Source organism: Acanthopagrus latus, chromosome 13 (assembly GCF_904848185.1).
Source record: "Acanthopagrus latus isolate v.2019 chromosome 13, fAcaLat1.1, whole genome shotgun sequence".
In the NCBI taxonomy this organism is placed as follows: Eukaryota; Metazoa; Chordata; class Actinopteri; order Spariformes; family Sparidae; genus Acanthopagrus; species Acanthopagrus latus.
Genome location: NC_051051.1, coordinates 8226008 through 8252706, shown reverse-complemented (window position 1 = coordinate 8252706; position 26699 = coordinate 8226008). Strand labels below are relative to the sequence as shown.

Sequence of the window (26699 nt, the reverse complement as noted above, 5' to 3'; positions counted from 1 at the left end):
TCCGAGCTGCAGCCCAAGACGACTGGGGCGGGGATCTGTGACTGGGAGGAGGATTCCGTCTTTAGGATATGATAATGAGCCTCGCGGATACTCGTTACAATCATGGCTGGAACCGGGCCTGCCCTCTGTAATCATTAACAAACCAGTTGTCTAAATGGGTCGAGTCATTGTTCAGCTGGGTGGTTTGCGCAGAAGATGGTAAGAAATGAACAGTCAAAAACTTACTGTAGCTACAGGGACTAACACATAGACACACAGACAAACAAAAACAAATATATATGTGCATATGTGCATGTATGCGTATGTTCTTCAAGTGCAGGAAAGTTGGCATTGATTCTGTTCATTTTTCTAATAAATATGGAATTTCCCAAAAATAACAAATAGTATGATAAACAAATTCTGTGCAGTGTGCCCCCCCCATTCTGGATTATTGACTGAGAATGTCAGCACTTTTCCTGATGAATGATTCAGTTTGAATCAAACTTTTTAATAATTAATTGTATGCTGATCGATTTATTGACCAGTTGTTCCCGGCCTAACATTATATTCCTTTGTGGGTAGGCTGTTCATATATTAGTCGTTTTTGGCTCTACATGTGTATATGGCTTTAAACCAGGGGTCAACCGATAAGGCTTTTCAGGATCAATATTGATACTGATTATTAGAAATCAAGGAGACTAAAAAAACAGATATTTGGGACAAATATTCATTTACAGTACAGACACTTGCTAAAGAATGGTAAATATATCAGCAAGATAATTGGCCAGGGACCTTAATTTGTCTACCACGACAATAAACACAGGACTAAAATGTATGTTTTCACTACAGGAACACTTTCTTCCTGAATATTCTAAATTAACATATTACACGACCCTCATGTATGGAGCCAAGTCGTTTTGAAAGTAAGGTTGCAAGGTATGAGATTTTCACTGTTGGATATCCATCTCTGGTAATATCACAGTCTCATGGTACACGATACAACACAATTCTGGGCATCTCTGTTATCATTATCTGTTGAAAATGTCCTTAAAGGTGCAATAGAATGTTTTGGAGCAGTAATCAGAAGAGAAGAGAAAAATCTGAGCTAATTGATTTACATGACTGACCATAACTGAATAAAGTGTTGGACCCACCTTAAAGTGGACCTTATTCCCCTCAAAAACGGCTTGTTTATATTGAAATATATATTAAAAAAACTATTGATTTGTATTGTTACCTTACTGATATTGAAACATTCATTTCCTGATTTTTTTCCCCCACAAAACTACATAGTGCACCTTTAACTGAATGAAAATAAGCATTTTTTCGGATGGCCAGACAGCACATAGAACTTAAATTTTAGATGAGCAAATGTACACTCTATGATAATTGTCAATTTTCATACCTAAGTGCACCTTCAAAATGGCATACCACTGCAACCTTATTTAAGACCTTTACAAGTATAGCTTTTTCAGTCCAGTGTTATGAAAAAATCACATTATTTAACAACCATGACTATTTTTCATGTTCCACGTGACATCTCAAGCGTTTATTAATAAATGCACTGTTCAGAAGGAATGCTAAAATTTTATGTTTGAGAGTGTTTCGAGCAGCCATAATGAAACGTAATGACTGCAGCCTGTTGCAGTGAAATCATTGGAGTATTTTTTAAACTGTCCTCTCTTTGCACAGATGGATGTGTCACCGATATAATGTGGAGACGATCTGAACGCAACTTCGGTCTCCCAGTAAGATTGCTCACAACCATTCCCAAATTGATTTGATGTTTCTACATGGCAATTTTAAACTCAAAGGCTTCTTGGTTTATTTTGGTTTACAGCAGCATCACAACCTTGGCTGCGATCCACAAACCAGCTGTCGGCGCTGTTGTCCTAATGACACCTTCTCAATCAATTTCAAAGCCACAATCTACAAGGAAGGTATGTTCTCTCTAGCACTGCTCCCCTGACCAGTGTCTAGCGTAAGCCTTAAATTAGAGCTCTGGATGTGATCGAAGAGGAAACTTTGCTGAGGTCGCAGGGCGGCTTTTTGTCACTTCCATTTGCACATAACTATGGTCATTTAACACTGCAGCGGTTGACTGGATTTGATAAACACCTGTGTTGAGGATACACAGGGCAGCAAAGTGGTGAGTGCTGCTGCCACCAAACAGATTCTCTAGATGACTTAGAGCTTTTATTTGACCCACACTGTCTTTGAGATCTGAATCTTGGATTTAGTTTGACACCATGATGGCACAGGTAAAGATCAGTGCATACATGTACGTTACATATTTCTTGAGCTACTGATTATGACACAATGTGTGCTTTTTTAAAAATTCCTCAGACGTTCTGTCAATCAGATACATAACAGAATGAGGTTGGTTTTACAAGGAGATCTGTTGAAGGTCTTTTGTAAGCGTTAGGCAATTTGTTAATTTTTAACAAGGAGGATGGCTCGGGTTCATGTCTTCAACCTTTGACTGGTATACTGACTCTGTTTTTTTGTGTGTGTTTCTGCCACTAGGGGATGGAATGGGAGGATGGCAGGTTAACAAGTGGGGATGCCGTTTGGACATTTTGCTAAAATAGGTGTTGGTATAACCCCCCCCCAACGGATCCCACCTCAGATCCTCTGGTTGTACGGTATGATATGTTCAACTGAGTGATGTTTAGTTCAATGATATAAGTTTCTTTCTACACACACAATGTGATGCAGAGCAGTATGACCTTTCATACAAGTTCACTGAAATACAACAAATCACTCAGCTCATCTCCAGCAGACCAAGGACCCTTTAGTTGAGTCTAGACATTGTAAACAATTCTGTTAAATATTAAAATGGACCTACAATAACACACAGGCCGACCTTCAGTTCCACATATGAACGGGTCGGCAGCGGCTGTAGCATGGCTGATGTTCAGTGCGTCAGCCTCAACCTCTGAAATTTTCTCTTGTGGTATCAGAGGTCACATGAATAACCGTACACTTGGGATGATAATAGAGATAACCAGCCAGGATATTACAGTTAGGTTTGCTTGCTCACATAATTGCACAAGTAATCATAGGCAGACTGTAATCAGTATTGTGTAAATGAAATGCTATTAATATGTTGGATTTAGGTCAATGTGAATTTTGATGCACGTTTAAATAAAAATGAAAAGAACTGCCGTCCATTCATAATTTTGAGGACCCCCAGGGATCATGAACCCCCCTGTTGAAGACCCAGACTTTAAGGTACGACATGAGGGTATTTTACTGTGATGAATGCAAAATTGATGGAAACATTTTGGGAACATAAGATGGTACAGCAGAGAGGGGTTAATCCTTTCCAATTTGTTCAGCAGTGCAACCTTTCCTTATTAAATGGATGCAGCTTAATATAGAATATCATGACTCGCAGAAAATAATTTTGTTGACTTACACGGAAGGCTTAAAGCACTTTACTTCATAAAGTAAACATCTGAAACAGATACATGGCTATGTCCAGATATACCCAGTTAAGCATGAAATTAACATGCACAGAATTTGCTTTAGTATTTCCTGTGCTTGTTCCTCAAAGTGCTGCAAAGAGAGAGGGGGCGAGGTCATGAGCTGACATTTCCCAGATTCTTTGCAATCAAGAAATCATTTTTTTTTCTTTTGCTTGTAGGACCCAGTTATGTAAAAAGACATTGTGCTGAAGGTTAACATCTGAATTTACTGAGAACTTGCTATCCCCCAAGTTGCCACCAGGGGGAGACACAACATGAGCTTATCAATGTGCTGCACACCATAGGCCAGGGGTCACCAACTACATTTGTCGGAGGGCCAGAATTTTACTGGACACTCACCTTGGGGGCCGGACCCCCAAAAAATTGAAATAAAAATATAATTTTGGCATAAAATTATCACTTAATGTTTATTTGTTTATATTTTTTCATTTCATTACAAAACTGAAGGCATTTTTAGCCTTTATGAGTCAGGCTCCTATCACTTGTACCACAGTCAACCACCAGGAGTGATAGAGATACTTTGTCTCAATTCAAGTAAACTTTATTTATAGAGCACTTGAAAAACAAACAGATGAAACAAAGTATCGATATAGGGCTGTCGTCCCTGGCTTCAGCGCTAATACAGTTTCAGTTAGTGGAAGGAAAAGGCCTCTTAACACAGGTAGGCTAAAATGGCACTCTCAAAGGCCATGAAACGAAAAGTTGACGCGGAAAACAGATCCTTAAATGACGAATGGACTGAAAAGTACGCATTTATCATGCCAACCTTCAGAAATCCGTTACCTGTGTGCCTCATTTGCAACGAAACTGTTGCTGTTGCAAAAGAATATAATCTGCGCCGTCACCACAACACTAAACACACAAATTTCAAGGATTCATATCCTGAGCAGTCAGAGGCCCGAAAGAGAAAAATTGCCACATTGAAATCTGCGTACTCCTGTGCAAGTGGCATTATTACTCGAGCTTTAACTGATCAAGAGAGAGCAACGTGTGCATCAATGCAGGCTGCCTGGGTGCTTTGCAAACATAATCGACCTTTCACAGAAAGTGAGGTTTTCAAGGAGTGCATGGTCACAGTTCTGGAGGAACTTGCCCCCGACAAATCCATGGACAGAATTATTGCAGCTGTCAAACAAATACCTCTCTCTGCTTCAACTGCCGCGCGTCGTGTACACGTCTTGGCAGAGCATGTCCAGCAAGTTGTCATTGAAGGGATCAAGGAAGCCAAATACATTTCGTTGGCCATTGATGAATCCACGGACAATACGGATATCTCACAGTTGTGCGTTTTTGTCAGATTCTTTGATGGCAAAGATTTCCGAGAGGAGCTGCTGGCATTGCTTCCGCTGGAGGACAACACCACTGCTGACATCATCTTCGGAAAACTGGAGGATTTTTTTAAAAGTCATGGATTGTCCTTTGATAAAATCAACCTGATAGTGACAGATGGAGCACCTGCTATGATTGGCAAAAACAAGGGTCTGGTGAGCAGAATAAAGACTGTCGCTCCTAAAACTAACGCGCTTCACTGCATTATCCATCAAAGTGTGCTGTGCGCAAAGCTAAGTGGGGAGCTCAAAGAGGTGATGGAGAAAACAATGAAAATTATCAACCACATCAGAGGAACCTCAAGCACACAGCATCGCCTGTTCCGCAAATTTGTGCTCGAATCCGAGGCTTCTCATGATGACCTGTTACTCCACAATGACGTGCGCTGGCTCAGTAAGGGCAAAGCACTGGAGCGCTTCGTTGAACTCAGTGCCCAGGTAGTGGAGTTTTTGAAACAAAGCAAAGCAAAAGCGGCAGCTGACCATCTCCGCACCATGCAGGACAGCGAATATATGTCCAACGTTGCATTTTTGACAGACATTTTCTCGCATTTGAATGCACTTAATCTCCAGCTGCAAGGAAAAGAGAAATCAGTGGTGGATCTGGTGGAAAAACTCGATGCGTTTGGGAACAAACTTGACCTTTTTAACGCAGATTTGTTGTCGGGGAGGCTGTTGCATTTCAGCACACTGAAGAAGGTGGGACAAAGCCACGTAACAGACAGGATGAAGAAATTCATCACACAATTAAAAGACAACTTCTCCTCCAGGTTCGATGACTTTTTAATTCCCAGGGATGTCATTGGATTTGTGCGTGATCCTTTCAGCATCAACCCAAGTGGAGAATTCTCCACAAACGCAGTGAAAATGATGTCTTTGGACGAAGCGGCCATTCAGAGCGAGCTGGCTGAAATCCAGGCCGCCGGGGACCTGAAGGCTGCTCTCCGTGGTGCTGAAAACCTGGGCGCATTTTGGTTGTCCTGTCCCGAGGAGTATGGTACATTGAAGACGCTGGCTATGTATGTGCTCACCATGTTCGGTTCGACGTACACCTGTGAGGCTGCGTTCTCCAAAATGAACAACATAAAAACACATGAGAGGAACCGGCTGTCACACCAGTCCTTGGAGGACTCTTTGCGCATAAGTCTGACAGCGGCCAAGCCTGATGTAAAAAAGTTGGTGTCAGAGGGGAAATGTAATTTTAGCCATTGAGCAGTGTGAGTAACCTATTTCAGCCTTGTGATTTGAAATCGCTATAGCCCACTTAACGTTTTATTTGATGTGCAAACATTATTTGTAACCTGTTTTTGTTCGGATACCAGGTTAGTATTTATTTACCATGCTATTTTAAGTTATGCCAGCCAGTTGGTTTTCTCTCCTTTTTTTGTACGGAGAAGTCTGGTTTGAAGTTTGTTGAGACTTTGAAATAAAAACCAAACGTTAAGTAGGGGGCATAAGGAAAAGTTATGTGTGGAAAATAACAAGAACTGTGTGAAACAATAAATGTAAAAAAAAAAAAAAGTGGAGCGAGTTTGTCCTCATTTCGGAATAAAGCCTAAATAGAGTCATAATTGGTGGGGATTACTGATAGTTAAGAGTCTCAGTCGTTGTTGCTATTTTCAGTTGCTTTAATAGTGTGGACCACATGATATATTCTCCTCTTTTTTTTTTCTCCTCACAATTTTCGAATCCAGTCGCGGGCCGGATTGAACGGTTCGGCGGGCCGGATTCGGCCCGCGGGCCGCCAGTTGATGATCACTGCCATAGGCCCAGTGTACACCTTAGCAGTATTTCAGTTCACTCTCGCTCTTTCTCTCTAGTCTCCTCTTCAGTGGTTGGTATTCATAATGATTTTATTATTGTACTGGATAAAGATGTTGCTGCTTTCCTGATAAGTTGGCCTATTATGAAATAAAAGAAAAAGGAAGACGTTCCATTTCTCAATAGTGATATTGTGCTCCTGAGAAATTCATGAACATTGTGGCTGGTATGATTCACAACGAGTTAAAACAATGGCCCCAGTCCACCCAGAGAGGGGCTCCAGCGTCTGCAGCTGTGGCAACAGGAGTGTTTGTGTTTTTAGGTAAGACATGCCTCTAGTGGAAGGAAAGGAAAACACTACCAGCCCTTAAGGAATCTGGCAAGCTTTTGTTTTGAGAAACCTAGTGGAATCTGTAACAAGAGTTTATTCTTTATTGATACTAAAGGCTGGAATTTCTTGGCCTACCACCATTCTCCAAATTATAACACAGGGCTTCATGATGATGAAGGAATGATTGACCAGGTTCACAAACATCCAGGAAAATCCTTTTTTTTTTTTTTTTTTGATTTCTATCACACACACACACACACACACACACACACACACACACACACACACACACACACACACACACACACACATATATTCCCAAACCTGGCAGCTTTATGTCTAGCTTTCACTCGAGTTGCCATGGCCTGCTGCAGATTTCTCTTAGCAACATGACAACACTGTATGTACGTCCACTTACATCAGAGATTTATGCAGATTTATGCAGAACATTATTACTGAGTTAACCACATGCTGGCATCTAAACTTCAGGGTATAAATGAATAAAAGAGCTATCCTCTGACTTCTTATTCACTTAACAATCACAGCAATCCTTGTGACATCTTTAAACACTGCGTGAGCCGTGGCTGTGCATAAAAATATACTGTTTGTAATAAAACAGCTCAAATATTATGTTCTAATAAAAAAGATTATCTCGAGTCCTGGAAGCTAATATGGTGGAAGAAAAATGAAATATCCTGAATAAGTGATGATCTGGAACTTTTAAATATGGATTAGAAAAAACTGCATTTTTTATGTAACCATAGATAGGGAGTGTTTTTTTTTCTCAAAAAAGGATCCCCACACTCGATATTCTCTGCTGTTGATTTGACAGCATGTTCCTAATTGGGTTCCAGTGCCACAGACTCTGTTGGGTAAATGAGTCACCCCCTCTCTAATCTCTATAGAAGGGGAAAACAGGGGGAGAGGGTACCTGTTCCCCCGCCTCTGTCCCTCTCTTTTCTCATGTTAATGGGGGTGCGGTCCTCGATCCCGGGCACCATCTGCCCTTCCTCGGGGTTTGGGCCCCAAGCACTCCAGACGTGTCCCATTGTTTGCGTGTGTCCAAGCAGAAAGTGGTGAGCAGGGATGGTTCTTGTGGCCCAAAAGGCTCCTCCGTCAACAGCACGAGCCTGCTGTTCATTAGCCTACATGTGACAGAGGGAGGGGGGGGCGGGCGGGCTGCTCGCGTGCCCTGTGCGCAGCAACATCAGGGCCCTCCGCCGTTTGTTCCGCTGCGAGTGCTGCACAGATTTTATGTGCGATGTCCTTGTTGAGTAACCGTTTGGCTGAGGGGATGAATCCACAGGTCAGCACGCTCTCTAAAGCAGATTATAACAGAGATATTGTGACAGCAGATGATCTTTTAACTGATCTATTGTTCCCCGAACGTGATGCATTATTCATTCAAGTTTTGTCAAAAACACAATGATAATGTGTGGCGGGCTGGTGAATGAACAAATGATATGACTCAAGGCAGTAATGATGCAAACTCCTAGACAGCATAACCTGCAAAAAATATATTATTACTTTTTATACAGATGTGTAACACACAGGCTGTCACAGTATCAGATTTCCACCACATGATTATCGCAGACAACAAAATAACAATAACGATACCATCCCGATGTCTGTGCAAGTTTGAAAAAACAAATGAAAGCAATCAAATCTCTCTTTAACTTTGTTCAGTGTGTGTTTTAGCAAAAAAATGACCCTCAAAATACAATTTGTATGGAGGTTGAGAGAGTCTGTCACCATAACTGTAAAAAAGAAACAAAAAGACAGTAACACTCAGTTACTATTATGATACACATCATTAACAAAAGATGCACAAGGCCGAACATCTTCACTGTATTTTTCACACCATATTATCATTTGTGTATTTAACATGATGTTATTTCATTCTTTTATATCACCTTTATCATTATTATAGCAGTATCGCAACACCCGCAGGCAGAGCACTAAATAAATGCTCCTGAAAACGTTTATTACCTCCATATGTGACACTCTTTTGGATGTATGTGCTTCTCCACATTTTTTTCATGACTATTTATGACTATTTACTTTTTGTACCAAAATGTTAGCTACTGCAGGATACATCTGGCTCGTCATCGGTTTGTGCCAGTAAAGGCTAAAAGGTTAAACATCCGCATCAGCCTGAAATTGAACATACCTGATGATAAAATTAAACTCAAACCCATAATATGAATTTTCTGCTGCTTTCTCAATCAAAAATCAAACAACAACAAATGCCGTACGTAGCGTGGGATGATGACAACTGCTGTCTTCTTTGTTAACAACCACTTTTGCTGATGAAGGTAATGTAATAAACTGCTATTAAGGTTGTGTTTAGTCACTGTAGCTCTTGTTCTCTCTCTAAGAAGCTAGCAACAGGTGACCGAAGAAGCCCCATCTTACCTCAGTAAAACACAAAGCAGGTAAAATAATAAAAAGCAATAAAGTAGAATACACAAAAGAGAGAAAAACACACAATAATAAGGCAGATAAAATCACCGAAAGGCAATTTTAGACAAGTGGATTTTCAAAAGTGATTCAAAAGATGAGACTCAGCTCACGGCCCTCATCTCTTCAGGCGGGTCTCAGAGCTCTGACGGCAAAGGCTCCATCACCTCTGTGAAGTGATCAAGACCTCGGAACAGCTAGTAAAGATACATCCGAGGATCTCGGTATCAGAATCTGCAATCGAACATATGAGTTGGAAAATATCAGCAAAATTCCAATATTGTGCATCACTACTGAACGTGAAATAAATAGCACATCACAAAATAAAGTCATGAAGCACATAAACAATAGAAAGGTTTCTATAAGTGTGATAAGACAGAGGGGTTCTGTTAATATTCACTACCAGCTTAATGCTTTTCGGGGGTCACAGATGCTGCACACAATGAACCAGAGGGACTGGATTTTGCTTGAGCTAATTATTTTAGCTTGCTTGACACGCGTCATCCCCACCAAGCTCCCGTCAAAATTGGGTTTTCCTGAGGTTTGACAGATGGATGAATGAACTAAAGGGCGGAGACCAAACCAGAGCTGCCCTTTCTCAATTTCATTATTGTGGGGAGGACGACGAAGTGACAGATCAAAATGTCATTTGCAATCTTGGGTTGAAATGCGCTGTGATAACCTTTTGGTATTACTAATTAGATGGCACAGCAAATTACTACATGGAAATCATGGAAAGGTTTTTTTTTAATTAAATCAAGCGAACATTGAAAGTTAGATTAAGCAGAAATAGGTTACAGCGACGCTCCTTTTATAGTTTTAATAAGTAAAAGGCAAGGTGTTGAAACCCCAGGTTAACTCATTTGGTGGTGGTCGTACTGTGCAGCCAGGTGTGTGCACTGTTTCCAACCCAACCTACAAATCCTCACGTGAACTGACAACACAACCTCCCAGTTGCCCGACGCAACACTGACAAGCAGATTACGACTTTCCATCGGTCCTGCCCTCCTCATTTTCAAAGCTACACGCTGCTGGCTGCATTCAGATTAGTTATTGAACTGTCCAAGCGGAGGGAAACAAGGCCGCTTCAGAGGCACAGCACACAATAAGCCAGCTGTCAGTGGGAGGGGCTTGTTTGGACCGGGGTTGTCATGGATAGGACTGTTTGTGGTGCGTTGCTCCTGTGTGTGAGGCCGGCCCCGCCATGCACTGATTAGTATTGACACAAGGCTTGGTTGGGGACAGGCATGTGAGGAGAGGTGAAGAATTATTTATTAAGTATTCAGCGTGTCAGCGAAGGTGAAGTGAATATGGACACGCTGGTTTGTGGATGAGGGAAGGGGGTGTGCAGCTGTTGGATACTGAGATGATGACGAAGAAAACCCGTGATTTTAGCCTGAAAACTGAGACACTGTGCTGAAGAAGATGTTGAATTGAATTGCAACGCTGCTTCACCGCTTACCGCCGGCCGCTGACCCTGCACATCCTTTTTATTATACTTGCGTAACAACTGAATTATACCTGACCTTCTATGAGAGCTCCCACAAACTCCTCCCTGTATCCCCCAGAGGCCACCCGTTTTCCACCCCCGCACCTGTTTTACATTCAGAGGTGTGTCCCTGTGCCTCCTCACATCGTAGCTGGATGTCCTTGCGAAAAGGTTTAAAAATTACCCAACAATGTGAATCCACTCAGCTACACTGAATGACGTGTTGTTTCCATGCAATGATATAGAAAGAAGTGTTGTCACCTTCTGGCTTGTCTTGAATATAGGAATATAATCGGATCCACGTAAGTTGTCATTATCAAATCAAGTCGTTTTTATGCTTCATTTCGTTATTGATAACACACATTTTGGTTTACCCCGGATTTCTACATTCAGCTAGTTTGGTAAACACTGGTAATTTTGAATTCACTGAAGGATAATTACACCCAAATTTAAATTTTCAGTCATTATCTGATCACCTTCGTGATGATGGAGAGTCAGGTGTTTCGAACTTTTTTGGAGCTTTACAGCAAAACAGCATTGCAGCATTCCCCTGAGCAACTGAAGTGGATGGGGACCTAAAATGTAAAAGAAACAAGAAAAAGAAAAAAAAAACATGAAACATTATCTGAGTCTCCGGAAGCCCTGAGATCCCAAATTCATGTGAAAAGATGTTATTTACACCATGGTCGAGCTCATGCACTCAATTCAGATGAGGTGTGGAGCCATTTTATATAATTGTTTCTGTTGTTCTTTTACGTTTTCATATAAGAATTGTTTGTGGATTACAAAACTTCACCCAGCTTTTCACTGGCACATGTATGAGAATGGCAGATATTTCACTTTTGGGTGAACTCCTGTAGGAGATAAGAATTTAATCAACACGGCTAACACCTCACATATTTGCTGGGTTGGATGTATAATACCCCCTGCGCTCTTCACCTTTGTGTACCCTGGTTATAACATCGGTCTGCCACTGCCTCTTTTCATAGTCCAAGATAATTTCAGTGTAAGATGGATTTGTACATAGTAGATTCCACTGTCGCACCAGTGTCATAATAAAAATCCCCTGATCCCTCTTAAGAACGGATTTACCAGACTGTGTTACAACCCAGAGGTTATGGTGCGTTGAATGGGAAAAAGTTACATTGTGGTGGTCAAAGTACTAGAGCGGGATGAGACTTTATATCACTTTAAGAATAGAAACGAAAAAAATGAATGGGCTGCCTCTCCCTTGATGTGAATAAAATTGTTTTGATATCGTCATATTTTATCTGCGTGGATCTTTCAAACTAGATTAGCATCACAAGCATTCATCTAATAGATTCACAAGGAAAACAACTATACTCCATTCACATTCAACACAAAACTCACAGCAATCAGACACGGCGAACTGTGATACTGCAAAATGTCAATTAGAGCCCCTTCCATAAGCGCCGGCGCACACCACCCCCATCGAGGGTAACCACAGATTAACAGTCTGTGGGTAAAGGCCCAAACTGCACTCGTGAATCCAGAACACACGGCAGCGAGAGTTGGATGGACCGCTCCCTCTTAGCCTTGGCATCCTCTTTTGAGTAAGCAGGTTGAAGCATGAAACCTAGCCTACATTTAAAATCTTGGCAAAACAGCCAAGGTGTTAAGTACACAACATTAAACCGCGCTGTAATCTGTAATTACTGCGCTCAGCTGTCGGCGCTCACGTCGCCGTTGAGCAATTTTTTTTGCACTGTGAAAAACGGGGAACAGACTTAATGAGCTCTCGCATCACGGTGGGTAACCTATCAATACCATAATCAGCAGGATAGAGGCCTACTAACCTCAATTATATTCCTTTGGGGGTATTCTCTGTGGTGCCAGCGCACACAAAAAGTCATTTTTTCTGTTTGTGAACGAGGCTGTAGCATGGATGAGCGTGACCTATCATCTTTTAACATGCCAAGTTACCAGTGGAGGGGCTTACAGAAGTTAATCTGATGTGGTAAAATGAAGAGCATTTAATACACGGTCTCTGTATGCACCAGCCCTCTCTCCTCTGTTTTTATCCACTCACACGAGCACACTTAGACAAATGTGCAACGCTCCATCTGCTTATTTCTTGGAGGATTATCTGCGCAATGCACTGTCACGTCTCTTTATCAATCAACAAAGCTCTTAAACACATTCTGATTGTAAAAAAGTCAGTAAAAAGAGTAAGTCACACCACAGAATGAGGCGGCTGGATCAGAACGAAAGAAGCAATCTTTAGATTGATTTATTTTATCTGCAGTTGGGGGGGAAACACAAATTCTAACCATCAGGAAAATGCTGAATGATCCGAGAGTCAGCCATCATCGCTAATCAGTCTATCCCTAAATGACTTGATTTAAGATGTGTTTGATTTTGTGAATATTATGACTGTCATTGCCAGTGTCTGGTGATATAAAAAACAATATAACTTGAAATTATACTGTTCAAAGCAGTATCAAAAGTCTCATTATAGACAGATCATAACGATCTGAACGTGTCAGACAATCTGTTTCTTTTATTCCGTATCTTAGTGTCTAACTCAACTACATACATATATGTAGTATATATATATGTATACATATATGAAATCAACATTTCCTAATGTCTGCATAACTAAAGGGAAATCGCACAGTTGTTATAACAAGGTATATTTTCCTGCACGGGTGAGAGGTGAGAGATTTTTTATTGATCTCAGTTGCGGAAACTGAAGTTTAGATCGGCCTGGATTCACCTGCACACTTCCTCTCTTCTCATGTATCATCATTTCCTGCGAGGCTTGCATGTCTCTCTGAAGCATCCGTCTGCCTCTGCTCCCGTGGCACATTGAACTCTACCATAATATGATCATCTCAAACCATAATTTGATATGGTTCATATAGTAGTGATTGACCAATGCTGTGATTATTTGATTCTAGACAAAAAGAACCTGTCATCTCCGATTTCCTCCTCCATTTTGCGGAATGAGACGTTCCTCTTGGACTGATGAAGGATCTTCTTGGAAATTCTGCTGCATACCAGCAGTGACGACGCTTCAGATTCACATTCCAAAAAAAAAAATAAATAAAGTGTGATGTTTCTGTTGGTAGGATTTATGGCTGGCCTTGGCGAGTTGGTGAACCAAAAGGGATTCTGTAGCACATGAAAGACTGAACTGCATTTCAAAGCCTCGCTGTTATGATGTGAAGAAAAACTTGTTGAGCGAGCACCGTGCAATACACGATATTTCATTTTAATCCAAAAGGCAAAAGTTTTCCTAAGAACCAATTAGAGGTGCACAAATCTTTTAATCCATCTGTAGGCATACTAGCGCACTAAATACTTGGGCAACTTCAAGCATCAGCGTTAACATATTAATACTGACAATGCTAATAGGATGATGTTAGCATATGTAATGTTTACCAAGTTCTTGATCTCAGTTAGTATGTTAAGATTCTATCATTTGCTAAAACAACCCAATCCCTGCGATAGGTGTTGACGTACATTTTTGCAAACCAAAATATGCTAAAAACATTACATTTCTTTGCAACTTCATGTTTCTTGATGTTGTTTTCAATTTTATGTCGGGACTATGCCATGCCGGTGTCTGGTCAGATTTTGGCAAACAGAACAGTTTATAAAAACAACATGTTCTCAATCCCAACTCATCAAATATGGCAGCTTGGTCAGTGACCTTTAAACTATGATGCTCTACCTACCTCTCTAGTGTCAGATTGGCCTGTGAAGGGGCTCTGCATTAAATTTAGCCATTGTACTGGACCTGAGGTGTGGACCAACACACTGACACACTGTCTTCCATAAAGCAACACCTCTAGCATGGCTGAAAAGCCACTTGTAATTGACTAGATTGGCTTTTTCCTACTCTTCATTAACAATTATCTCATCTTTTGAAAATAGATGTAATGATTTAGATGCCACAATAAATGATTATAGCACATTTTTTTTTTGTTAGAAACCTACTTAATTATGTGAATGACTAGATTACCAGTCAGGACACATGTATGTAATAGAGATATGAAGGTTATGAATATTATATTTAGAAAGCAGTCTTCCCAACTCTGCTCCCAACACTAGTAAATTCCAGACAGGGCTTATTATAAAATGTCATCACAGAGATGTGCTCTGCCTGTGAGGATATTTATAGGATTCATTATATAAACCTGATCACTGACAGCAGCCTATGGGTACTAGTAAATCGTGCTCCTCCTCAGTGCAGCTGCAGGTTGTTCAGTCAGCTACTGATCTGAGCTTTAGGAATGTATCTGCCTGGAGTAATACTCAGCTGAGTTTATGTGTAAACATGACATATTTAAGAGATAGTGGAACAGAAGAAATAGTGCATCAGTCAGTGCAGCTGCTGGAGAGGACAGTCTTTGAGATGAGATACAGAGACACTGTGTGTGAATGAGAGATTTTGGTTGGCTTTTACTTAAAACATTTTATGCATTCTTATCTATGGTGACTTACAATGAGGGAGCAGGTATATGTTCAGTACTTCTTTAGAACACGTCACGTGGTTGTGAAAGGGCACACGCAGCCAGTGTAGAATGTCTTACCTTTCTAGTCATTGTTGCCGTCCCAGTTTGTTTCTTTCAGAGTGCTCGTCTCACGGAGTGGACTGAGCGAGTTAATCCAGGTGAAACAAATAATCCTTTGTTGCTTTCACCTGTTAAGTCCACTTGAATCTGCAAAATGAAGGCAAATTCGAAAATTAAAGATGGACTGAAGCTTCATGTGGAGACTAATCAGTGCAGTCACGTAAAGAAGTGCTTCTCCGAGTGTGTATGTGTGTGTTATATCAGTGCTGGGTCCAGTTTCTGGCCTCAGAAGTATTAGGACTGATCCAACAGATTACAGGGTTGTAACAGGGTGACAGTTAGTGAACTAACAGCCCTTTAATAAGTGGAAGAAATACTGATTATACCATGAAACTATCTTGTATCTTATAATGGATGTGTGTGGTTGCCATGGACCAAATAACAGAAAGCATTGACTGTGATTGTAAAAGGCATGAATTGATCAACCCTGGTTCCTGATGTGGTAGCATGATGGTTTAGTGTGCTTCCTGTATTTTTATGGGTTCCTCTTGAAGATATGTTGTGGTATGGCCCATTTTAGGGTTGTGGGAGCATTACATAAGGACAAGGAGTGTACACAATTTATTTCTTTATACAGGGAATTTCTTTTACAGGAACTGACTAAGGCCAGAACAGCCAACAAAACCTGAACTCCCAGTAAAAAACAACCTACACCATAAAAGGAAAAATAAACAGATAAAAAGTAATTCACTAAACTTAAAGGAGACATACTATCTTCATTTTTAGGTTCATCATTTTATTTTGGGATACTACTTAAATAGGTTCACATGCTTAATTGCTCAAAAATGCATCAGTTTTCTCATACCGTCCAGTGATGCAGCACTGTATGCCCCTTCTGTCTGAAACACTCTGTTTCAGCTCCTGTCTCTTTAAGGCCCCCCTCCTGAATACCAAGTCTTCTCTGATTGGTCAGCTCACACACGCCTGACCCAGCACTACAAACAACAACAGAGCAGCTGCGCTGAATCAATTCTTATAAATGTACTGTGATGTTGAATTAAATGCCAGATTACTGGGGAGGTGTTTCAGGAGCAGTGTTTTCTGTGGGAGAGAGGAGCTCTCGTTGGTGTAGACTTTGATCTTTTTAACTTTCAAGACCTTTTACTGGCACAAAAACCTGCGCATCCCTACACCTCATGCTATCTATCTGGAACGTGATAGCTATATACAATATGTACAAGGTCTGTTAGTGTTGATAGGAATATGCTAATATGCTAACATGGACAAACACACTCTTCTGTTTGATAGGCATCTGCAGTAACAGAAGATTAGGTTAGCGTTGTCCCTCCAACGGTCATATGTTTGAGTCTTTGTCCCTGTGTTGGACCGGTAATGGGCAGCTGATCTGTCCAGGGTATTTCCTCTCTATCAGCCAAATGTCTGCTCTGGCAGCCCCACTGTGACGGGGACTATTCATAATTATAGTCACATGTACGGAGGTCATGAGCACAGAAAATTAATGAATGAGTTATTACCCATGTTTTAGACTCATGGGAGGATTAAATTGGGAAGAATGTAATAAAAAAGGGTTCTGAGCAGATTATGCAGTAGAAAATATAACATCAAAGAGGCCGATATTATTAAAATGATGTTTTTTGCTGTACTTGAAAGGTTTTGTCAAGCTTGTTGTGACATTTTGACACGTCTCTGTAGTAATGGTGCCTAGCTGCCTTGGCGTAAATGTACAGTGATCCTCTGTCTGCTGTCAGGAGTCAGAGCAAAACCTCGTCTCTGCTTTCTGATATTTGCGTGACACTGCTGAACCGAATTCACATTTGCATTTCTCTTTCCTGGCAGGGTTTAATCAGGTCGTGCTGTTGCAACACTTCTGCAAAGCTGTTGAAGAAATGTATACTGTCAAAAAAAAGATTGGATTATCAATGATTCAGTCCGATTGAAATCCACAAGACTTATGAAAGTCTCATGTGATTGTTGTTTGCGGACAAGTATTGAATTCTGAAATCCCATTTATTCCAAAACTGCGTTAAGAAAAAAAAAATGAAGGGTTTCTCAGAAAATATGACAGATGTGTATAAACATCACAAAGACCACCTCCTGATGTGAATAAAGGACCATGAGGCACATTGTGTTCTTGTGATCATCAGGTTCTCCATTTGACTGAACGCTGTCACAGAACAGCCATATTGCTCTCCGAAAAGGAATCGACATTACAGGGGTTGTCAGGACAACCAGCCATGATTCACAGAGCCTCAGATAGGCCTCCACCTTGGGCTAGAAGCACTAGCCATGAGACTGAGCAGATGCTGTGCCAGTCAGCCAATCACAGGTGAGATAGAGGAAAAAGATGACATCATAGGCAAATTAGGGCAAATGCAGGGAGTTTTTTGGTTGTCGTCTCCGCCTGCTTGCCAAACCAGCGTCACTGTTACGTTCAGAAGAAGAAGAAATGTGTAGATGTTGGGCAAATAATTCTTAACATGCGGGAAAATATTTAGTTTTACATTTTAGTATAATTTACAAATGTGAAAACCAGCCGTGTAGTATAGAATAGATAAATACATGCAATTAATGTATATGAGGCAATTTAAACTACATGTTAAGCAGACAAAAGTTAATATAAAGCTGAAAATGTTGCATTACAATTAATCAACAGCATCACATCAACAGTCATCATCATCTGCTCTGCTCATCAACATCTAAAATGTTTAAATAGTGCCATACATGTTTTAATTTAAAAGCGCCTAACACCATGGCGCTATATGTAGCAGGCTACCAAATAGTAATGGGAATCTTTTTTGATACAGATATTTAGTGATAAACATGAGCATGATAGGAATTTTAATAATTTGAAGCCTGTTATATCATAAATGAAATCTTGTATAACCAAAGAATTAGGTGAGATGTAGAAGCAGCTTTCACCTGTTTAAAAGTAAACTCTCCATCCATTGGCAGTTTTTTATTTCTATTTATTATGTTTTTATTATTGATGCAAAATAAACATGTACAATTCCATTTACCACTGATGATTATGACTGACTATGACTATGTCGGTGATTTATAGTTAATTTAAACTATACACGTGCAGCATGTACTCTTTCATACTGCAAATGCATACACATTTTGAAAATGTAAAGAGTGAACAGTGCAACAAATCCAGTCTGTTAAAGACCATTACACACAAAAAAGACACCTTTGCAAAGCCTTTTCTCATTACTTATTACCCAGGAGGTTATGTTTTCACCTGTATGCTTTGGTGTGGTTGGTTTGTTACAAGGATTACACAAAAACTGACTTACGGATTGCCATGAAACTTGAATAGAGGATGTGTCTTGGTCCAGAATAGACCCCAGTAACTCTGGGTGTAGATCAGAATAAATGGATGGATACAGGATGTTTTTCTTAAGGAATAACACATGATGGGCCTTGGTGGATGTATGCACTCTACTGAGTGTCACTGTAGTTCAACTTGTAGGGCTTCCCTGTAGTACCAAGAGGGTAGAAACACAGATCTTGCCTTGAAAGTCTGCAATAGAAAGACCTTGAGCTGGACATATAATCCCTCCCTCCTGGCCCTCTCACTCAGCAGGTTTGGTCTGTCAAACAGAAAACCAAGTGTGTCTGCCCGTTGGCTGCCTCCTCCCCCAGACCTGCTGCCTGCATTAATATTCAGCCTCTCAGCCAATAGGCAGAGCAGGGTGGATGACATCATGGGCTAGGGAACAGTGAGCAGCCAGTGAAGCATCCAGCCTCCCGAACAAGCTTGCTTTTAGGGTCAGGAACTGGTCTAACAAGAGAATGGCACTCCTGCCTTTAAACTGTCGTTAGGACTGTACGGCTGACGATGAACCTACCAGAGCTCCGGGCTCCAAGGCGAAACACTGAGCAAGAGAATGTGAAGACATATTTCAGGTAATTCCCTCTCTGTGTATGCAATATGGGATGTGGAAGGGGGGAGGCAGAGGAGGGAGGAGAGGAGAGGAGAGGAGAGGAGGAGGAGGGGGAGGCTGTGTATGTAGGGGTGCTTTGTAGCCTTTTTTTTTCTCCTCTTCTTCCTCCACTCTGCATTCTGCCCTGCTAAGAAGGCAGCTGTTTTATCAGCAGTCTGTGCGTTAGGCCGAGATGGAAATGGATGCCCGCATCAGATGGGCTGGACGTGTTGTGTATGATCATATACCCCCCTCTGCATCACATCATCTCTGTATGCACTCCCTTGTGCCTCGCAAATAGCATCTTTATTGATGGGGAGGTGTTAGAATCAATGGTGGCGTTTGTGTGGGCCTTGTCTGTGTGTGTGTGTGTGTGTGTGTGTGTGTGTGTGTGTGTGTGTGTGTATGTGTGTGTGTGTTAGTCCTAGAGAAATGCAGCAGCTGCAGTGGCAACACTGGAACAAAAAAGAAGCAATGCTATTTTGGGTCTGTAGACCCGAGGCTGACGGATGGATCAGAGCTGTATGTGCTGTGGATGAGGGGGTGATGGATGGTTAATATGCTGATGGATGCTCTTTTGTTATCTCTGCACTGCCTCACTTATGGCCTTTCAAGGGAGGGTTTCACCAAGAAATGGCTTTCATTCCCATTTCTGTCTTTCAGTGACCACACACACACATACACACACACACACACACAGATACACACGGAGCAGAGACGTGCCTCCATCTCCTGCCGCTAACATGGATGTGTGTAGCAGCTTCATGGCGGCTGTGGTGACAGGGAGATATACAACATCTGGTCACCTGACTTCATTGGGGATCGGAGTGGGGGCGGGGGCCGGTTCCTCTGAAAGCTGAGCTATTCTGCCTCGGATCTCCCACAGCCACCGCCGCTGGAGGAAGGTGGGAGCTTAATTTGTGCCTCCCCATCACCCCTGCTCATTCAGATGTCGGTGTCAGCGCTAGCATGGAGGGTGGGAGGAAGGGAGGGAGAGATTCCTTAACCCAGGAAGCGCAGTCATCCTTTGGTTTGAGAGGAGCAGGGCCCGATGGGAGACCTGTTGTCCGCCTGCCGTGCGAAAGAGGGATGTTAGGGAGTCATGTCAGTGATCGAGGGAGGGCGAGATGATCGTGGAGGAGAATTGGGGGATGGGAGGCTGAAGGTGCTACTCCCTCTGAACATTGGCCTGTGATATTGATACAGCTGTGATGCGTGCCCTACCATCCTTCCCTCATCTATCTGTCCAGACATCCAGCACCATGACTGCACTCTTCATTCGTGTCCACAGAAAAGACACCAGGCCTCACAGTAGTAATCTAATGCAGTGTCACAGTCAGACGGAGAATGCTGTGATAGAGCAGAAAGTGTTTGGTATGTATACATCCTGCTGTTCGACAAATCCGCGAAACCGTTGCCGGGTAATTGGTCGCCGTTCCGGATCTTAAGACGCCGTGCTCCACATGCCACAAGCATTACATATTCATCACACCTTTATCTCTGTTGCATGCAAATGGTCAGTTAATATGTCTGTGTTTTTCATGTCTGTGTGAGTCTGGGTAGAACAAGCACCTCATGAAATCTGTCAGATTTTCAAAGAAAGAAAACCAGTCCGAAGATGGTGATGTGTTGTACTGTACATGTGAGTTCTGTTATACTGCAACTGAAAATGAAACTGCAACCTGTTCTCCGTTTGTCGTGTAAACATGAAATTGTGCGGGTATAAATCAAGCTTGTCACGGGCTTGGCGTTTTATTAAAGTGTTGTCACAACTGGCCTCTGTGATCAACCAGCACAACCAAAAGCTACCATCCCTTTTATCTTTGTTTATTTCACTTCACGCTTTATATGTTTCATATAATGGTAACACAACACCCTTTGCGACGTCCATAAAAGAAAAGAAGCTTATTTTTTACCTGCCCCTCACTCAATAAATGCATGAAAAATAAGCACAGATGGTCTATCAGTCAAAGTAAACCAATTTGTTGTTACATCGGAAAAAAAGAATCAAAAACCAGACGCAGTAATTCACCAAAATAAGAAAACACTTTACCTGTCAACTTCCCATATAACCTAATTATTCTTTCCTTATGCAGTTTCTTGATTCAAAAGATATTAAGACATCCTTATACAGACAAAGCTCATACTGATACTTAAAAGTGAAATATCCTTTTATGGTCTATGAACTTAAAAACAAACAATTCTTGTGAAGAACTGAGGTAATATTCTGCCCCATATATCTCTATATCTCTTAATGTCAGTGACGAAAAAGTCAAAATGTTCTCATTTCAATTTGTCAAATGTGAACATTTACTGGTTTCTTACGTCCTTTTTGACAATAAGCTGGATATCTTTGGGCTGTGGGCCTCGTCTTGAGCTTTGAAAAAATACTGATCAGCATTCCGACACTTTCTGACATTTTATCAAACAATCACCTGATCGATTAATCGAGGAAAATAACTGACAGATTACTCAACAATGAAAATAACAGATAGTTGCAGCCCTGTTTCAACAGTCCTGACCTAATGAACAGTTGGTCGGTGTGTTCTCTAGAATCCACTTCATGAATGATTATTAGTCCTCTTCTTTGACGTATAAACAATAGGTTTGTGTAGCATAATTAGAGTATTACTGCACATACTTTGCTGTGTTCCAGACAAATATTCTTTATCGTAGCATTTCCCCGAACCCCTGGTATCAGAATTACCCTGCAGGATTGACGGGAGGCATACATCTTTTTCTAAACCGTCACAGCAAAGAGATTGAAATTCAGCATTTAATTTGTTAGATTTTAAGCATTTTTATTTACACTGTAATAAATGAGGGTTTGCAAAGCAGCCACTTTGATAAATGAACAAAGTAGATATTTCTTTTTTCTTTTTTTGAATTACATTTGTCATGCGTCTTTCCAAACTTGTGTCAGCGAAATTAAAGAAATCTAATCAGTCTGCACGTATAAGCATGAACTGTCCAATACTTTTTATTTAACGTTATCGTAGCTGACGAATGCGAGCGAAGCTGAACTTCATTGGCACAGCGCTGCAATGTGAAACCTATCCTTTTTCCAGTGTGTCTGCCTGCATGTCTCCATGGCTTAGCGTGCAGTTCTGGGCTTCCCCATGTTTTCCACTGGCCGGTGTAACCCAACACACACAGCTTCTCTTACCTCACCTCAGCTAACAAAAGCAGTGGACACAGAACCTCATCTTGGCCTGTAGCCTGCTAACTGGGCTGCCTGAAATATGATAGTAGAGACACACAGCGCACACAAGTCGGCCTCCATCTGTTGAGGACTTAGTCTGGATGAGTTATGCCGCCATTGTCCGCCGTAGTTATTGTTATAGGACTCCTGTTGACAGTTTTATAAATGTGTGGCGGCCTCGTGCCGGGGTGTTTGTGTGTGTTTAAGGACATAGCTGTCTAAAGCGGAGCAGTAGTCTTGTGGTAGGTGTGTCAGGGCTACAGTCTGTGTGTTGCTGGATTAGCATGTAGGATTGGAAGCCATCTGGCCATTTTGTCCCAGAAAGGGGAGGGGGAGTAAGAGAGAGAGATGGATGGAGAGAGACAGGGAGAGAGAGTAACAGAGGAAACGCTCACACACTGACACATTGACACAGCTCTCCCTCCGTAATCTCCCTACTTGATGTCTGTTGCTACTTAGAATAGGGCGGCTTGTCTGTGTGTATGTGTGTGTGTGTGTGTGTTTGTGTGTGTGTGTCTCTCCATGCACTCCCTGTTTGGGGCGAAGCTTCTTTGACTTAAACTGTTTCTGATGCATCAAACGCAAACTGCAAATTTGTCTTCAAGAGGGTCAGAGAAGTGTCTTGCAAGGAATCAAGACTCCAGAAAATCAAGAGGCATTAAAAGCCTTTACAGTGGGATAAGTGCGCAGGGACGAGATGCCCCGGATGGATCGAGGCTGCGGAGAATGAAAGAGGGAAATGTTGTGGAGGAGGAAAAAAGGGGTTCAGGTGGTTAAAGAGATTAACAAGTTTCGCTGGGTCAAGAGTTTGCAGAGAGTTGCAGAGGGGGCGCCTGAACTTGAATTTGTCTGAAGAGGAGGAAGCGGCAGAATGTAAAATGTCGAAGGCCAGATGAGTTTTTCGGAGAAAGGAAAAGACTGCAGATGACCTCGGATGTGGTTCAAAAAGGGAGACTGCTCCTTCTATTAGGAAGCGACTGGCCTCTGGTGGATCTCCTGGCTGTGTTTCCAGAGGTGAGACCTTCACATTCAGTCCAGCAGCGACAGCGTGTTACACAGCTGGGGAGACTTTAACTGAAGTCTGAAGTTGATGAAGATGGTCATTGACATTAAATAAAAATCTCCCCATATTATTGTTTTATTTGAGACACTCCTAGCATCATAAATTACATTTAACATAGGCAAAGGCACAGTTTTAGTGTAAAATAATAGAAAAACTGTTGTCACGACCACATGATCCAGGACTTGTTACTCCAGATAGAGAGAAACTGTGGCACAAAGTGGATAACACCTTTACGCTGAAGGTAATCCATAGCGGTGTTGTAACACACTTTCGTTACCTCCAAACAAACTGTAAAAGAACTCATTTTCGTTTCTCGGCTGCGTGGAGGTGTAACGTCTGTGTGTGGCAACACGCTGCCTCTCACTTCACTCACTTGTTGCCACCGATATTAGTCTCATGGTAGTATTTGTTTATGCAAAATCATACCGCTGCTGTATACTTTTTAGCAGTGGACAGCTCATCGAGATTAAATGCACGGCTACTTGTAGTAATGACAACAGCTAGACTATTATGATTATGTGCACTATAGCTGTACACTGAGCCAGGCTGTCTAGATGAACAGACACAATGGAGGCACACGTCTCTTCCCATATATGAAGGATTTGACACCCACCTCAAAACAACCTACAGCTGATTTTGCATTTATGCAAACTCTACAGTGCTGGGTAAAAAATATGACACTGTACACTACTAATATGTAGACACTGACAGCATGTACATGTTGTACAATGGGGGAGTTTTAACCGTTTCAACTTGACTGAGAGCAGGTGCACCAGCTGGCATTGCAGGAGGGAATCCACTCCCCTCTCTGCCTCCAGCTGGCATTCAAATTTGCCCACCCATGCCACACTAATGCAAAAGAAACACACGCAAAAAAACAAAACCAAACAGAAAACAATCCCCCCGGTGTCTCTTAAGTGGACGGAACAACATGAGTAGCCTTACCCGTGCTTGGTGCTCACACGTTGGCAAGACGCAAGCTTAAACTGTAACTCAAGGAGCCGGGGTGCAGTTGGATCCAAGAGGAGCGACAGTGATCGAATCTGTTTGTCGCAGTGGGTTTGGCTTAGTTTTTGATAACCAAGAATAGGCGTATCTCACATGTCTCACAAGTTCAAAAATGAAAAAAAAAATGAAATTGACTTGATACTTACCAAATTCGGTATGAAAGAATAATATTTGAATCTCAGAGATATGTACAGTGATGGCTGGACAGTGTAAAGGACGGTCGAATCGCCTCCAGGGAACCATTGCTGACTCTTTCTTGTCACGTCAAACACTGGTATACTGTATGTACAGTGTATTCACTCTATTCATGTATTCGCGGGTTGGAGCCGCAGACACGGAGCCTTTATGGGGGTTACAAGGACTGTCAAAATGGTATGAAGTATTCAAGGTTTTGGGCACCTCTTGCGGCCTTAGTGGTCGGAAATGCATAATTGATGACTGCAGTGTTTTTGTGTGATTCTGCCAGTGTTTCCTCTAAGTTTCAATGAACTCCCAACTTTCAAATAAAAGCAAAAGAAGGCATTCAATCTGTTGAATTTGGTGGCGTCAACCGGACCGAGCCAACAGCAGCCACACATTTCTGCCTTTGTCACGTTCCTGTTTGCAAGTCAAGGTGAAGAGTTGAATATCAGCGCAAAAAAAAAAAAATCATTTCGAGTGCTTCATATTTTAAAGCATGCGATTGAAAGTAAGATATATCTTTCTCTTGGGTAATGTACAGTAGGTCATTCTGTCAGGGGAGAACAGAAAAGCCATCACAATCCCTTAGTGTAACAGTTACAGGAATGGGCGTTGAATAAAATCAAATGAATATTCAACGAAACGGACACAGTGCTGTCAGCAAGCTGAGAAATAATAGTGTTTGTCTGCTCGTCAGAATGAGCCTCCGTGTTTTGAAGCACTGTTCCACTGCTGCTAGTCCATTTTGATAGACGTTTTTCCACCTGACAGATAAAACTGCTCCGCTGTCGATTACTTTCATTCAACTGGTAACTCATCCCGAGAGGGCAACTCAAGCCGTCAGAACACAGCGTATCGCAGATTTGTCAGCTGCGTCTGTTCAATAGTTTTATTGCATGCTTTTAATTGAATGTTGTTTACCTCTGCCGCCGACTTAAAAAAAAAAAAAGCCTTGTGCACACAGCTAATTACATTTTCGACGAACACCGACCAGAGCTGTTGTTTGGAGATGCTGAAAAAGGGGAAAACTTAACGTGACAGGTTGAGGACGTGTAGCCAGAGTGTGTGTGTCGGTTTGCCTGTGCATACACGCTCGTGTGCGGATATGAGAGCGCAGCACTGGAGGGGGGGAGTTCACCCAAACTAAATATTAAATGACACAGCGTGCTCTGAAGCCGCCCCAGCAGGGGAGTTTGGGAAAGGATCCTGCCTGGTAAAATGAGAGTCACGGTGAACTGTAGGCCGCGGTGAATAACTGGGTTTTGTCTGTAGAATAACCAGTTTTTCACTCCTTTTGTTTTGAACATGAGGAGTTTTTGTCCCACAACGTGTGAGCAAGACAGTTGGTTAATGGTAAGGGAGTCGTCCCAGGAGGCCTTTTTCTTTTTTTCTTTTTTCCTAATCATCGTGGTTTTTCAGTCTCGTTAGAGTTGTTGCTGGTTAGCACTGCTGTGCTGTACCTGATTTTAAGGTTCTCTACACAATTAGTTCAAATTTTCTGCCACTCAAGACACTGCCACTTTTACTCTTATTTAAAACTTACTTATTAGACAACTAACAACTTACTTTGCAGATTCAGATTAGCAGTGCAAATAAGGGTTAGCTCTCTGAAGTGATTAAAACCAACCAGCCCCACCGTTATCAATTACTATAAAACAATAATATAATAGATGTACATTGCTAATACATTTCTTACGCTATCTTCACAAAAATAGTTGAATGAAAGACTTTTGATTACAATTTTAACACTGTGGTGACTTTTTACTTAAAGGAACAGTTCAGACAAAAGTAAAAACTCAGTCATTATCTACTCGGCCCCACAGCAAAACAGCGTAGCAGCATTGTCCCAAACAAATGAAGCAGATAAACAAAAACGTTAAATACAGCCTGACAAAACCAAAGTCTCAGGAAGCCCACAG

General features: G+C 41.7%; 1 protein-coding gene across 9 annotated transcripts in view; it reads left to right on the top strand.

The window, feature by feature from the left end:
• The window catches only part of LOC119031935 (serine/threonine-protein kinase PAK 3), a 51746-nt gene that overhangs the window by 197 nt on the left and 24850 nt on the right, over positions 1–26699 (top strand). For 2 of the 9 annotated variants that reach the window (XM_037120755.1, XM_037120745.1), the window contains exons 2-4: positions 1672–1727; positions 1820–1919; positions 2506–2624. The gene's annotated coding sequence lies outside the window, so the exon portion shown is untranslated. Of the gene's footprint in view, positions 1–59; positions 199–828; positions 916–1671; positions 1728–1819; positions 1920–2505; positions 2625–13760; positions 13934–18646; positions 19311–19387; positions 20233–26699 lie in introns of those variants that run through there. The other 7 variants (XM_037120746.1, XR_005078749.1, XM_037120748.1 and 4 more) reach the window with 7 other exon arrangements.